Raw genomic sequence first — 15,945 nt, forward strand, 5'->3', positions numbered from 1 at the left:
GATATTAAGTCGGAGGTCCCGAAGTGGAAAAAAAGTTGGAAAAAAAAATTTAAAATGGGCTGGCGGCTGTCGGGCCGAAAACCAGACGCTCAATTTTGCCGGCATCCAGTTTCCGAGCCCGTGCCTGTCAGCGGGCTCGAGAACCGACACCAGCAAAATTGAGCGTCGGCTGTCAAACCCGCTGACAGCCGCCGCTCCGGGCTAAAAGGAGGCGTTATCTATGCGCTAGTGTCCATAGCGCCTCCTTTTGCCCATTTCTACCGCACCACCCAATTTGCATACTGAATCACACGCACCGGCAAGTGGCCGGTGCGCGCGCTGGGAGAGCGGGCGTTCGTCTGCTCTCCAGCAGACTTTACTGAATCAGCCTGTATGTTAGCTCTGACCTGATGGTCGTTTGCTTTATTCTTAAGCTATTGCCCTAATTGATTATTTATTTATTTAGTGATTTTTCTATACCGCGGCACGTTAATAACATCACCTCGGTTTACAATAAACAATAAATTAGCAACAGGCTTTACAGACAATATGAAATAATGTGAACAAATTATATATCAATTAAGAACTAAACAATTAAATTAAAATTACCATTAAAATTAACAATACAGAACGATTAAATAAATGACAATAATATTTGAAAGTTAATGGCCATTTTAAAATGGATGTAAGGTAAGAGACCGTTAAACTCAAGCATCGCAGCAAAATAAATAAATAGTCAAATTATAACGTGAAATGAAAAGTCAAGTGCCAATGGATCAGAATAACAGGGTTGCGTGGTTGGTGTTTTCGAAACGGGTGTTCATAGGGAGAAAGCTTGTTCAAACAACCAGGTCTTAAGGTTCTGCTTGAATTTTTTGTGGCAGGGTTCTAGACGCAGGTCTGTGGGCATTTTGTTCCACATGTTGGTTCCGGCAATAGTGAATGAGCGTTCTCTGGTGGTAACGTGTTTGATGTGTTTAAGTGCAGAAGAGGCGAGTTTGGCTTGGTGCATTTTCCTTATCGGTCTCTTTGATGTGTGGAATATAAAATGATCGGAGAACCATTGCATATCTTGGTTGTAAATCAATTTGTGAATCAGTGTAAGAACTTTGAATAATATTCTGGATGCAACAGGAAGCCAATGAAGGAACATGAGAGCAGGAGTAATGTGTTCATGGCGGTGCGTGTTCGTGAGTAAGCATGCTGCAGCGTTTTGTAGCATCTGTAGTGGTTGTATGGTGTTTTTGGGGAGACCAAGTAGGATGGCATTGCAGTAATCTAGTTTTGATAATATTGTAGATTGTAAAACTGTCTGGAAGTCATGCGGCATTATAGCATTAAGAGATGCAATCAGAGATTAAAGTTGAAAGCATTTTCTTTGTAACTGAGAAACCCTGCTTTACTAGGTTGTAGGCAATTAATAGTTGCAAAGCTGTTGCCAAAGGTTTGAGTGGTAGTTTCATGAGCCGAGTCAGAACTATATTCAGAACCCAGCATATAGGAGAATCTTTAGAGGTTTAAGATGATTTACTCTTTTAAAGAACCTGGCCACCATCAGCTAAGAAACAAGAAAACCTTTTAAATTTTCATGATATGCTGGTATTGCACAGAGATGTACTCTGACTGTTAGTCTTCAACCCTGATTTAGAAAGAATTAATAGATGTTCGAGTAAGGAGAAATTTCCATACCTGTTAATTTCCTTTCCATTAGTCCTGCTACACCAGTACAGCCCTTAACAAGTGGGCAATCTCCCCCTACCAGCGGAGGCAGACAACATTCTTTTCCATGTGACATCACAGCCACTACTTAAGGTGGTGGTGCTAGCAGCAGAAATCCAGTATGCTGACAAAGCTGTGGATCAGACCCCAGCAACTGAAAACAAATTCAAACTAGAAACCTGTAAAGAAATTTCCCTGCAACCAAACAGAAGGAAAGCAGGAAAAAACCCCAAAATGAGCCAGATAGAGCAAAGCCAAAAGCCCCCAGTCAGACAGGCAAAACAACTATGTTGAAAAAGCATCTTGCTTCTCGGGTGGGTCCTGGACTGGTGTAGCAGGGCTAATGGAAAATAAATTAACAGGAAAGGAAACTTCTGCTTCCATCATCCTGCTACATCAGTCCAGCCATTAACACACAGGAAGTACCAAAGCTTCATCTACTCAGGCAGGAAGAAGCAAGGACTTCTCAAAGAACCACCGCCGTATGCAGAATCCTTCTGCAAAAGAAGAAAAAAACCTGTATTGCTTCACAAAGGTATACAAGGATGACCAAGGCCGCCCTGCAAATATCTACCAGTGCAAGCATGTGTACCTCTGCCCAGGACACTGACTGAGCCCTGATGGAGTGCACCTGCACCAAGTCTAGCAGTTTCTGGCCCTTAAGCAAGTAAGCAGACTCCACTGTCGCCCTTATCCAGTGAACCAGAGTGGCCCTAGAGGCCACCTCTCCTTTCCGTGGACTTCCAAACAGAACAGGCAACCTATCAGACTTGTGGAAATCATTAATGACCTCCAAGTACCGGAGGACAAGCCTTCGGACATCATGACACCAGAGAGAATGATACTCTGACCCGCACTTCTCCCATGAAAAGGCTGGGAGAAAAACAGTCGCACTGATATGGAAGACTGACTTCACCTTTGGAGGAAAGGCCAGCAGTGGACGAAAGACCACCACTTCTGACTAGATCACAAGAAAAGGATCCCAACAAGAGAGCTTGAAGCTGAGACCTGTCTTGCAGAGCAAACTGCAACTAGGAAAGCTGTCTTCAATGACAAATCTTTCAAAGAACTATGTTTCAAAGGTTAACAAGAGTCCCCCATGAAGGTTCACACCTCCAAGTTCAGATCCCATGGAGGAATGATGGGATGGAAGGGTGAACGTAACTGTTTTATGCTCCTCAAATGGGACACATCTGGATGAGCCGCTATAGAACACCCCACAATGGGCCCCTGGTAGCAGGCAAGCGCCACTACCTGCACCTTTAAAGGGTTCAGGGCCAGTCCCTTATCCAGCCTATCCTGAAGGAAGACTAAAAGAGACAGAGTACCAGAGCTATTCAGGAAGACTCTACCTTGGACTTACAGAACTGCTCGAACAAGCACCAGACTCGAATGGAAGTCAGGGAAGTGGACCACTTCCAAGACTTCAGTAGTGTGGAAATCACAGCTGCAGAATACCCGTTTACGGAGCCATCTCCACTCAACAGCCAGGCCATAAGATAGAATGGAGCCAGATCTTCAATGACTATGAGCCCCTGAGTCAAGAGGTCCCACTTCCTCAGAAGACATAATGGTTGGTCCACTTAAAGCCAGATCAGATCTGCGTACCAAAGTCTGTGTAGCCAGTCTGGTGCCACTAGTATGATACAGTTGCCTTCCAACTCTACGCATCACAGCAATCTGCCTACGATTGCCCACAGTGAAAAAGCACATAGGAGCTCTCCCTCTGGCTAGGGCTGCACTAGGGTGTCGATCCCCATTGTCCCCAGTTCTCTGCATTGGCTGAAGCAGCAGCACACTTTCGCATTCTTTCAGGTCGCCATCAAATCCACTTGAGGCTGACCCCATCTGCAACAAATCTTGCGAAAAACACCCAGGCTCAGCTTCCATTTCCTGGGCTCCAGCAGGTTCTGACTGAGGAAGTCTGCCTGAACTTTTTTCTGGTTTGCACTGTGCACCATGGACATTAGCAGGAGATTCTTCTCCATCCATGGAAACAGGAACAATGTCTCCATCAAGACTCCCTGCTCTGTCTCCCCCTGTTGATTTACCATATGCCACTGCTGTGGTGTTGTCCGAGAGGACCCAAAAAGCCCTCCCCTGAAGCAGTGGGAGAAAGGGGTCAGAATAAATTGCTCTAGTCTCCAGCCGATTGATGGACCACGAGGCTTCCTCTGAAGACCAACTTCCCTGAGGCACCTGATCCAGACAGTGAGGCCCCCCCAACCCAAGAGGCTCATGTCCTTCATGACCAAGACCCAGTCCGGAGAGGCAAGACAGACTCCCTTTAACAAATGGGAAGTGATCAGCCACCAGCGCAGTGACTGTCACTCCAGCAGCTCAGAGGAAGGCCAACCACATAATCCTGCGACTGCAGAAACCATTAACCCAGGAGAGAGCACATGTGAGCTCTGGCCCACAGTACGAGGTCCATTGTTGTCACCATTAACCTGAGGACCTGCAAATAATCCCACATGGAGGGAACTAGCAATTTCAGGAAACCCTAAACCTGACAGACTACCTTGTGTACCTTCTTATCAATGAGGAATGCTTGTCCCACCGGTGTATCGAACTATGCCCCCAAATACTCCAGGGACTGCATGGGCTGCAGGGATCTTTTAGCAAAATTAATCACCCAGCCCAATCTTTCTAAAACCTAAACCACTTAACAGCTCACTTCACCTCCACTTGAGACAGAGCCCAGGTTAACCAAATCGTTGAGATATGGGTGGATCATAATCCCTTCATGCCGGAGGGCTGCCACCACCACAACCATTACCTTTGTAAAAACCCGTGGAGTGATCACAAGACCAAACGGCAGCACTCGGAACTGAAAATGTTCCCATAGAACGCAAAATCGGAGATCTCTTTGATCTCTGTTCCGAATGGGGATATGTAGGTAAGCTTCTGATGGGTCCAGCAAGCACAGGAATCCCCCTGCTACATGGTGGCAAGAATGGACTGCAGCATTTCTATCTGAAACCATGGGACCCGCAGACAGCGGTTTACTCCCTTGAAGTCCAATATGGGATGGAAGGAACCGTCCTCCTTGGGCACCAAAAATAGATGAGAATAATGTCCGCATTCCTGCTCTGCTGGAGGGCACAGGAACTACCATGTGCAACAGCTGAAGCTTCAGCAGTGTGTCGTGGACCGCCCGCTGTTTGGTTGCAACAGAGCAGGGGGAAACCATGAAGACATCTCAAACAGGACAATGTAGGTCCAGGGAATAGCCGGAGATAATTATTTCCAGCACCTACTGATCAATGGTTATATAGGGCCACTCCCTGCAGATGGCTACTTACAGGAGTCAAGAGTGAATAAATCTGCGGAGCCTCATGAGGAGCCTTTACCAGCTCTAGACAAAGAACAGACCTCCCCACCTTTGCCTTGTGACTCCATGAAAGGACCGACTTCAGCCCCTACCACCTGAATAAGTAGCCAAAGTTGCTTCAAAATAACGTCTACCTGATAAACACCAGGAAGCTCAAACGTGCCCATGACCACTACCAGCCCTATGAAAAGGAGTGTCCCTTGTCCTCCAGCAGCTGTTGAAGCTTAGGATCGCCAAGATTTTTCACCAACTGCTCCACATCCTCCCTGAACAGAAGCTGGCCCTTAAAGGGCAACTTACCCAGATGAGTCTTGGACCAAGAGTAGGCCGCCCAATTGCACAGCCACAAGAGCTGCTACACAGCAACCGACAGGGCCACCGACTGGGAAGAACTTTGCAAGTAGTCATACAGAGCATCTGCCCGGAAAGCGAGAGCAGACTCCATCATGGCCACCTCTTCGATCTTTGGCAGCTGTTGGATCCAGCAAAGGGGAGCCCAGACCACCAAGGCCGAGCAGATAGAAATCTGCACTGCTGTCGAAAAGAAACTTCACAGAAGGGGCTCTATCTTCTTATCCTGGGGATCCTTCAAAGACACACCCCTTTTAACGGGAATAGTAGTCTGCCTGGTCACCACCATGACCAAAGCATCCACCACCAGAACCTGGAAAAAAAACTTTTGAATCATAGCCGGTGGAAAGGGTACAGCCATGGAAAGAGGGCAACCCCTCGCAGGCCTGACTCCAAAAACACCCATTCCACCAACATCATCTCCTCCACCTCCAGGTGGAGGAAAAAGGCAGTACGAGATGAAGGCACCACCTGCTCAATCCAAAACAGTCATTTGACTGAATGAATCATCCTCAGGGCCAGAAGGAACTTCCCCCTCCTCAAAAGACGCAGAAATTCTAACATCCCTGGGTTCCTCAACATCTCCAGGATCTTCCCACAAGAGCCCCAGTGCCTCTAGGGCCAGTCGTGGTAGTTTTTGAGGAACCTGAGAAGAACCAGAGCCCAGAATTTGTGGTGTTTGAGAAGTGGATCCCCCAAGACACCTCCCCCGGCTACGCAAAGGTGCAGAATGCCTGATGGAGGAAATTAAAGAATTCTGGAGAGAAGATTTCCTGGGGACCCAGGTTCAAGGCCAGTGTGCTCCTGGGTGAAGGCTCACTTAATGGTAACTGGCTCCAGATCAGGGGTGATTCATACCCCTCGCCTGCCATCACCCTCCCGGGCTCAGAACAAGCCAGCAAGGGAGATTCCAAAATGACTGAAGTCTCCTCTGGCCGCACAGTAGACCATGTGTCAGGGCCCTCAGAACCCAGCGCACCAAAAAAGAACAAGGGAGGCAAAGTGGGAACAAGACCCACCACTGAATACTTGCCGGGTCTCTCTCCTGTGCATGAGAATGCACAACAGACAGGGCCCTTCTCCGAGGCTTCCCAGAGAACTCCACAGGCCTCACAATATTGAGGACCTTGGGTGGGCCTATCCACGTAGTCAGCACATGTGTGGCAGACAGCGAGGCAACATGTGACTCTCCTCCTCCCTGTGGCCACCAAGAGCCAGCCATGCTCACTGCCCAATGGTCCTGCTAACACAGGCACTACCTCCCACTACAGCCCCCCACAGAAGCCACTTCAATCCTTTGTTGGCAGCTTTTTTTTTTTTTTTAATAATTGCTCCTTGGACAGGCTCAACCAACCTCCCCCTTCAGGGGCTAGGAGCCAAGCAATTGGCTCGCACTGCTGGTCGAAACCAGTGGCCTGGCCCCCAGGGTCTGATCAAGATCCAACACCAAGCTGCCTCACCAGTACCAACCTTACTATCTGCTGGAGGCAGAATATACTGGATTGCTGCTGCTAGCACTACCACCTAAGTAGTGGATGTAATGTCACAGTGGAAGACAGTGTTTGCCTCTACCTGCTGGTAGAGGGAAATAACCCATTTGTTAAGAGCTTGACTGGTGGAGAGGATGAGATGGAAGAGGATAAGAACATGTAAAGGGATCTAATTGCAAAGTAGAGCACCAGGAAGTGCACCTTTTCCATTTGAAATAAGAAGGGGTAGCACTGTGTTAAGGTTGGCATAGAGTCAAACAGGATAAAAGTCCTACAGGAAACAAAATACAAAGTGGAAGCTCTATGGGTAAAAGTTCCCTGTGTTGTAGAGAAAAGTATAGCTGTAGGGATTTACTACTGTCTGCCTGGCCAGGATAAAAAGACATACAAAAAATGCTAACAGAAATTAGGAAAGCTAACAAATTAGGAAACACTAATGGGAGATTTTAATTACCCCAGAGTGATCAGGTAAATATCTTGTCAGGACACATTAAAGAGGTAAAGTTTCTGGATGCTGTAAAATGACTGCTTCATGGAGCAGCTGGGTCCTGGAATCAATGAGGGGAGAATACTCTAGATCAGGGCTTCCCCAAATGGGGTCATAAAACCTTCAGCTGGGGGCATAAGTGCCTCAAAAGGCAGTACTCTTCAGGTACCAGCAGCAGCAGCAACAATAGTAGTGGAAGTCAGCATTGGGCCTGTGAGTCAACATATGCTCAAAGGGCCTGTGTTGGCACTGCCCTTGCAGGAGTTTCTGTGATAACAGGAAACCTGTACAAGAAGGGATCAGGGTTGCTGCAGAGCCCATAAGCTTGCACAAACCCACAGGCCCTGTGATAACTTGTTAGTAATGCTGCTGCTACTTGCAGATTACCGTTAGACTTAGGACCAGCCATGAGGGGAAAGAAGGGCAGAGAGTGTATGGGTCAATGGAGATTACCACTGTTCCCTTCTCACCTACCACTGAACCTACTCAAGAGAAAAATGTTACCCCTATCATCAGCCTGCCCTCTCTTCCCACCAGTTGTCATCCACCTTTGACAAAGGCCCAAAGGAAAATGTGTTTGCTGACCTTGTCCAGGAGGAGGTATTATTATATGGCTTCCCAAACTTTTAGCCAATGTGACATTTTAGCACTTGAAAATTCACAAGACCACAAAGGATGACCCATACATTACCAGGGGTGCAGTTTCACTCCATCATTCATTCCCTTCTTACCCTTCTTGCATGCCAGTTGATCCCCTCTCTCAACCTCCTCTTTCTTCTCTCACCTTCAAGACCACCTTATAAAAGAAAATTATTCCTTACCTGCTAATTTTCATTCCTGTAGTACCATGGATCAGACCAGACCGTGGGTTATGCCTCCCTTCCATCAGATGGAGACAGAGAAAAACTTGTAGGGCACCCTCTATTAACCTGGTGTGCCCTCTACGTCCCTTCAGTATTAAGAATATCAAAGCAGAAAACAATACCAACTGATGAATGGATCAAACAAACCCCAACTGCAAATGTAACTATATACATGCTAATTTAGGAAATAAAAAATTTTTGCTTGCGGAAAAACTTGCAAATGGAAACCCCGAGCATTTGAGAATCCTTGCATTTTCTTAGTAGCATCCCTGAGTTGGCTATCCGTGTCGAAAAAGAATTACAATAAGAACCGGCAGGCGGGCGTCTGGACTGATCTGTGGTACTACAGGAACGAAAATTAGCAGGTAAGGAATAATTTTCTTTTCCCTGTATGTACCCGGATCAGTCCAGACTGTGGGATGTACCAAAGCTTCCCTAGACAGGGTGGGCCCCAGATAGCCCTGCATGAATGACCTGGTTGCCAAACAAGCCCAAAACTGGTGGTTTTAAATTTAAACGATAGTGGCGCGCAAAAGTGAGCAACCATTTCCACGCAGACGCTCTACATATCTCCTGAAGAGACACTGCTTGGCTTTCTGCCCAGGAAGTCGCTTGTGAACGGAGCGAATGCGCTTTAATACCCTCCGGAGGACGCTTACCAGCACCGATTTACGCTGCCGAAATTGCTTCTTTCAACCAACGCGCTATAGTGGTTTTAGAGGCCTTGTTTCCTCTCTTGGGTCCGCTCCAGAGGACAAACAAATGATCCAAACAAACGGAAATCATTGGTGACCTCCAAGTAGCGAATGAGAACGAGCTTAACATCGAGCTGCCAAAGCTCTCTGGAGTCCTCTTCCTGAAATGCTGGCAGCTCTACAGACTGATTTAGATGGAAGGCTGACACCACCTTTGGGAGAAAAAATGGTACTGTGGTCAGAGAGAATCCTGAATCTGTGAAACGAAGGTAGGGCTCCCTACAAGACAAGGCTTGAAGTTCCGAGATTCTGCGGGCCGAACAAATAGACACCAGGAAGATGGTCTTTAAAGTTAAGTCCTTGAGGTTAGCTCTCCTCAGCGGTTCAAAAGGTGGCTCACACAGAACACGAAGAACCAAGTTGAGACTCCACAAGGGACACAAGGCACGGACAGGCGGTCTCAAGTGTTTTACTCCCTTCAAGGACCGGACGATGTCTGGATGTGATGCTAGAGGAGCTCCTTCCCAACGACCTACAAGGGAGCAGAGGGCCGCCACCTGAACCCGAAGAGAATTGTACACCAAGCCCTTACCTAGCCCCTTCTGCAGGAATGAGAGGATCTGAGCCACTGAAGCGCAATGAGGAGTAACCCCTGTATCTTCACACCAGGAATCAAAAACTTTCCACACCCGAACGAAGAGATGGAGGAGGAAGTTTTCTTGGCTCTTAGGAGGGTAGAGATGACCTCTTCCGGGTAACCTCCTCAGTCGCCGCCTCTCAAAAGCCAGGCCACAAGACAGAAGCGATCTGCCTGGTCGAAAAATACTGGACCCTGGCGAAGGAGATGTGGAAGGTGGCCCAGACGAAGCGGACCGTCCACTGCGAGGTTGACTAGATCCGCAAACCACGGCTTTCGTGGCCTCTCCGGAGCCACCAGAATCACTATAATCTTTTAAAAATAAAACACTGATTTAAAAACAAAGCAAGTCCATTCTTTTAGAATTACTTATCTGGTTGCTGCAGACATGTACTACATTATCTTTTTACTATTTACTCATGCCAGGAACTGTAGTCAAATCTTGTTATATTTAATAAATATCTGCCTCGCTCGTGCTGCGTCAGGAGTGTGCTACGATGATGTTTAAGGTCAACTGTTTCTTTCTCCTTTTCTCCAAAGAGATTATCCTCATACATGGGGCATCAGCAAGTTTACATGTACCTCTTCATGGTGCCCTGAAGCTCAAAACCAAGCTAATCTTCTTACTCCAATGACTATGATTATTGTCCTGGAAGAAGCGTCATAGGCCTCATAGGTTGATCTAATGAGGTGCATACCATCTGCTTCAGTTTCATGGAAAGTTGGCAGGAAATACGGATTAAACTCTGATGGATATTTAGTCAATCTGTAATTTTTGCGGGAAAGACAATGTATACTGCACCATGTAAAATTGTTGTGTAGCAATTCTGGAATGTATCACCTTTTCTGCTGTATCATCCAACACAGCAAGATCCTTGCCTGGATGAGTATTCAAAGGAGTTTTAGATCTTTTTAGCTTTAATGCCGATTCTACCACTACTGATTTGTGGGGCACTTGGACATCCTGATGACCTGACCAAGACTGAACTTTACACATCATCCAGTTTTCTCAACACTGGTAGCACTGACAAAAGGTATCTACCACATCCTTGTCTGAAGCTCCTGTTTTAATCCATGTACTGGTACAGCTACAATACATTTTGGAGGTTCAAATACATTTTAACAAGCCAAATACATCTTCTATATGTTCTGCCTCTTGAAATAAGGGGAAAGGAATCTCCTGGCCAACTTTTGGATAAAAACAGGATATGCTGTGTCCTTAGAGGGAGACATATTTCTTGACGATTGTGGAGAAAGATCCAACTGAAGATCAGTAGAGTCTTCATTATTTGAATAGAATAATGGACAAACACAAGATTATTCAAATCTCTCTTGTGAATCAGACAGCACTACAAGTGGTCCTTCTGGTACTGTCCTATCCCTAGATGAGGGTGAGTCATGGATCTTAGGTATGCTATGTCTTTGTCTAGCAAGATAAGGAGGGATAGTAGACTGACTTTCTATCTTTGGCGTTATTGATTCCAAAATGGAGGTGGCATCAAATCAGTATTTGTTTATTTAGAAGTGGTGCTTATTTTGTAAAAATTTTATACAGATTCTAACCACATCCTTCTCACTATGGGATGGTGGTAAGCTGCAGAAAGCACAGTGCAGAACTGTGATTCAAGAACCAAAATTGGTAATGAGGAGCTATGATCCTGTCTTGATTAATTTTTTGTATCCAAACCAGAGTTGTCACACTAAGAAGGCATCTGTGTAGATGGTGGCACTGTGGTTTTACTTGTAGATGGCACAGATAACTTTTCCACACCAAAGAAGGATTCCAATAATGGGGACTGTTTCTACAGAGAAAGCAGCTGTTGGCACAAAGCACACACATTTTGGCACCAAGTTGCTGGACTTTATATCAACAACCTTGGAGAGTGAACGGTACTCACAGATATTTATTTATTATTTATTATTTATTTATAATTTTTTATATACCGCCGCTCATCAAAGATATCACGTCGGTGTACAATGAACAGGAACTTACGCCGGAGCGTTATACATTTAACAGATTATACATTTAACAGATTATATATTTAACAAGTTATATATTAAACGAAAGTATGTATATAAATATTTAAATATAATAAAAGTAGAATCTATTAAAAACACAGAACTAACGATATGTGGGCCTGAGTCTGAGACCAACATGGAGACTGTGATTGACCCAGAATCCTCTGCTGCCTTGGCCTGCTTGCAATTCTGGCTATGTGAACCCTAAATGCCCTATTGAGCCTGACCTGGAGAAATTCTAGGAGACATCTGTACAGCAGCCGGAGCTGTCAAACTTGTGATGGAGGGTCATAGGGTCACAAAAAAGCAGAAGGAAAAGGTCAGAATCTCAGGCTAAAATTTCAACTACAGTGGCACCAGCCTAAGCCATGAAGATCACCCTGAGGGTGAAAAAATGACAGGACAAAGGACTAACAGAAGATACGAACAACAGGTAATTAGGCCCCAATTTGGGAAAGTTATCAGGGTAACATAGGTCTACTTTGTTTTCTTTTTGACATGAGAAACTATGTACGTGATATTCCCATAGTTCATGCAATTTAGAGATTTACCTACTTGAGACTCTCTATGTTATCTATAAAAAGAAGAACTCACTGATATACAAAGAGAGACAAAGACTAGTGCTTCTCATGAAGTCTTGCCATTCTGTAACTCCCAAGGATACCTGTATTACCTACTGATACACAATAAAAAAAAAGGAAAATTAGTTCTTACCTGTTAATTTTCGTTCCTGTAGTACTACGGATCAGACAGTGGGTTGAGCCTCCTTTCCAGCAGGTGGAGACAGACTAAAACTTGAAGGATGCCCTATATCAGGACAGAGCCTATCCTCTACCCCTTCAGTATAACGTATGTCAAAGCATAAAACAACAAACCCAAGAATAGGATCAAGCAAGTAACTGTAAAGCTCAACGGAGCAAATATAGAATAATGTAGAAAACATGGTATACCTCTACGCTCTTGCATCAACTTGGTATAAGAAAACGACCAAGGCTTCCGGTGTAATTGCTCAGTAATCTTGCACAAAGAAATATATGGAAATCTGCAGACCTGCAAGAAAACAAGCTTCGAGAGAACAGAAGACAGACAGGGAAGGGCATCTGGACTGATCCGTGGTACTACAGGAACGAAAATTAACAGGTAAGAACTAATTTTCCTTTCCTGTACGTACCCGGATCAGTCCAGACAGTGGGATGTACCAAAGCTTCCCTAAACTGGGTGGGACCGAGACAGTCCCGCTCGAAGCACTTGCCGCCCAAAGGAACCGAACACCGGAGCGTGTGCATCCAGACGGTAGTGCCGAGTAAACGTGTGCAGAGACGTCCAAGTGGCAGCCCTGCAAATCTCCTGCAGGGAGACAAACTGACTCTCCGCCCACGAAGTAGCCTGAGAATGCAAGGAATGGGCTTTCAGACCCTCAGGAAGTGGACGACCTTGACAAAGGTACGCTGAGGAAATGGCTTCCTTCAACCACCGCGCAATCATGGTCTTAGAAGCCTGTTTACCGCGGTGGGACCACTCCAAAGGACGAAGAGATGGTCCGATACCCGGAAGTCATTGGTGACCTGGAGATAGCGAAGCAAGACTCGTTTTACATCTAGCTGACGAAGGTCGCCACCCGCCGTACCCGCAATCTCCTCCGGAGAGAACGCTGGGAGTTCGACCGACTGGTAGACATGAAAAGCGGAGACAACCTTAGGCAAGAAGGAAGGAACCATCCTGAGAGAAACCCCGGAATCCGAGAAACGCAAGAAGGGCTCCCGACAGGACAGCGCCTGAAGCTCGGAAATACGACGAGCAGAGGAAATAGAGACCAGAAGACAGTCTTTAGAGTAAGATCCTTGAGCGTAGCGTGGCGAAGAGGCTCGAAGAGAGCCTCACAGAGAGCACGAAGGACTAGGTTGAGACTCCACGACTGACACGTGGCCCGAGAGGGGGGGCGGAGGTGTCTTAACGCCCCTCAGGAAACGAATCACGTCAGGGTGAGCTGCTAAGGCATGACCGTCCACCCGACCCAAGAGAGAGCCGAGCGCAGAGACTTGAACGCGTAGAGAACTGAAGGAGAGGCCCTTAGAGAGACCCTTCTGAAGAAAAGAAAGAATCAAAGGAATCGAGGTGGAGTGCGCAGGGACATCCTCCTCCGTACACACGGACTCAAAAACTTTCCAGATGCGCACATAGGCCAGAGAAGTCGACTGCTTCCGGGCTTGCAGCAGGGTGGAGATGACCTCCTCCCTATAACCTTTGCACCTCAGGTGACGCCGTTCAAAAGCCAGGCCGCAAGACAGAAGCGATCGGCCTGGTCGAAATATACAGGCCCCTGCCGGAGGAGACGAGGGAGATGACCGAGGCGCAGGGGCCCGTCCACCGCTAGATTGATGAGATCCGCGAACCATGGCCTTTGCGGCCACTCGGGAGAGACGAGAATCACCGGTCCCCGGTGGAGCTCGATTCTCCTGAGAACTTTCCCCACCAGTGGCCACAGGGGAAACACGTACAGGACGTCCGCTGGCCAAGGTAGAGCCAGAGCATCCACGCCCTCTGCGCCGTGCTCCCTCCAGCGGCTGAAGAACCGATTGGCCTTGGCATTGCGCAGAGTCGCCATGAGGTCGAGGTGAGGAGGACCCCACCTGTCCACTATCAGAGCCATGGCCGTGTCCGAGAGCTCCCACTCTCCCAGATTGAGTGACTGCCGGCTGAGGAAGTCGGTTTGAACATTGTCTTTTCCGGCGATGTGAGAAGCCACAAGGCACTGCAGGTGACGCTCCGCCCAAGCGAGAAGACGGCTGGCTTCTAAGGCTACCAGGGGACTGCGAGTGCCTCCTTGGCGATTGATGTAGGCCACTGTGGTGGAGTTGTCGGACAGGACTCGTACCGCCTTGCCGCGGATCAGGGGAAGGAACTCCTGAAGCGCCAGGCGGACCGCCAAAGTTTCCAGTCGATTGATGTGCCAGCGCCACCCGCACCCGAACTGGTCCCTGGGGCTCCGCGGTCGGTCCAGTGGTCAACGGCACTGAGCGAGGGATTTTTGGCGGGGGGGGGGGGCAGGGGGGGCTTTCGTCCAGCTCATGCAGGCTAGCTAGATAAGATTTGTGCATGAGGACGAAATCCGCTGAAAAAGGGACCCTGAATTTGATGGGGGGGGAGGGGGGGGAACGAGGGAAGGTCAGGACCCCCCTCCTGGGCCAAATCGGGGGTTAAATCAAAAAAATCTGGCCCCCCAGCCCCAGGGAGCACTGAAATCGGCCCAGATGAAAAATCCAAGATGGCGGCCGTTCCCGGGCTCTGCCGACCCGGGAAAGGCCTAGCTATGCCGGGAGGAGTGGAGCCCCGGGCTAAATTTGCTTGTCCTGCCGAGGAGGGACCTTCCCCATCCAGCAGGCAAGCAGTGCAGAGGGCCCTGCCGCGAAAAACACGAAGAGGGCAGCCTACAAGAAAGGCAGGCTGCCAGCCGGGACATAGCTAAGCCGCGGCTGAAGAAAAAAAAGCTGAAAAAAAAGCTTGATTGACAGCCTGCACTGCAGGAGAGAGCAGGCGGGAAACCTGCTGCCTTCTGCTTCTCTGGCTGCCGGTTCTAGCCCTACTCTGACCAGAAAAAAATAAAAAAGCTGGTCAACTGCTGCAAATAAGTTTGAGGTAGGTGAGTACCTGCAACTTATTGAAAGTTTGAAACTTTTAAACTCCTCTTTTTTTTTTTTTTTACTGAGCGCAGCAGCGGGTTAAAAACCCTCTCGGCAGCCAGAGGGGGAACGAGGCCCAGAGAGCGTCGGTCCCCACACCTGGAAGCGTCCACGGACTCAGGACTATGCAGGGAACCCCCTCCTGCAAAAGGGGCAAAGCCCCCCTGAGCCAGGCAAGAGCTGGGAGATGGACGTCTCCCACACAAAAACAGTGAAAGCACTAAAAGAAGGCAAAATTTCCTTCATAGATTTTTTCCTTTGTTTCTAAAACAAGCGGGAATCAAAAGAACTACTTGCTTGAGCCGAAAAAGAAAGAAGAAGAGGCTGACTAGCCTACAGCAGAGAACCGAAGGGGAGATGCTGCACCAGCTGGAGACAGACGAATACTGAAGGGGTAGAGGATAGGCTCTGTCCTGATATAGGGCATCCTTCAAGTTTTAGTCTGTCTCCACCTGCTGGAAAGGAGGCTCAACCCACTGTCTGGACTGATCCGGGTACGTACAGGAATTGAGATTTGTTTCTACAAAATTTTGATATGGTATCCTTGTGTCCGTGGAGAAGTGCCTTAAGCATGTTTGGCGCTTAACACCAGATAGACTTCAGTCATGAGAGGCGTACACCTTCTCTGATGAATGTGATGTCCTTTGTAGAAGCCCAAGGAAAGGTAATAAAATGTGTAGCTTCTTGACTT

The 15,945-nt window shown here is 47.6% G+C and overlaps 1 protein-coding gene across 4 annotated transcripts in view; it reads right to left on the reverse strand.

Annotated features, from left to right (window-relative positions):
- The window catches only part of ACTL6A (actin like 6A), a 162,417-nt gene that overhangs the window by 16,067 nt on the left and 130,405 nt on the right, over positions 1-15,945 (reverse strand). The gene's annotated exons all lie outside the window — the stretch shown is intronic.

The sequence above is a fragment of the Rhinatrema bivittatum genome, chromosome 9, assembly GCF_901001135.1.
Source record: "Rhinatrema bivittatum chromosome 9, aRhiBiv1.1, whole genome shotgun sequence".
Taxonomy (NCBI): Eukaryota; Metazoa; Chordata; class Amphibia; order Gymnophiona; family Rhinatrematidae; genus Rhinatrema; species Rhinatrema bivittatum.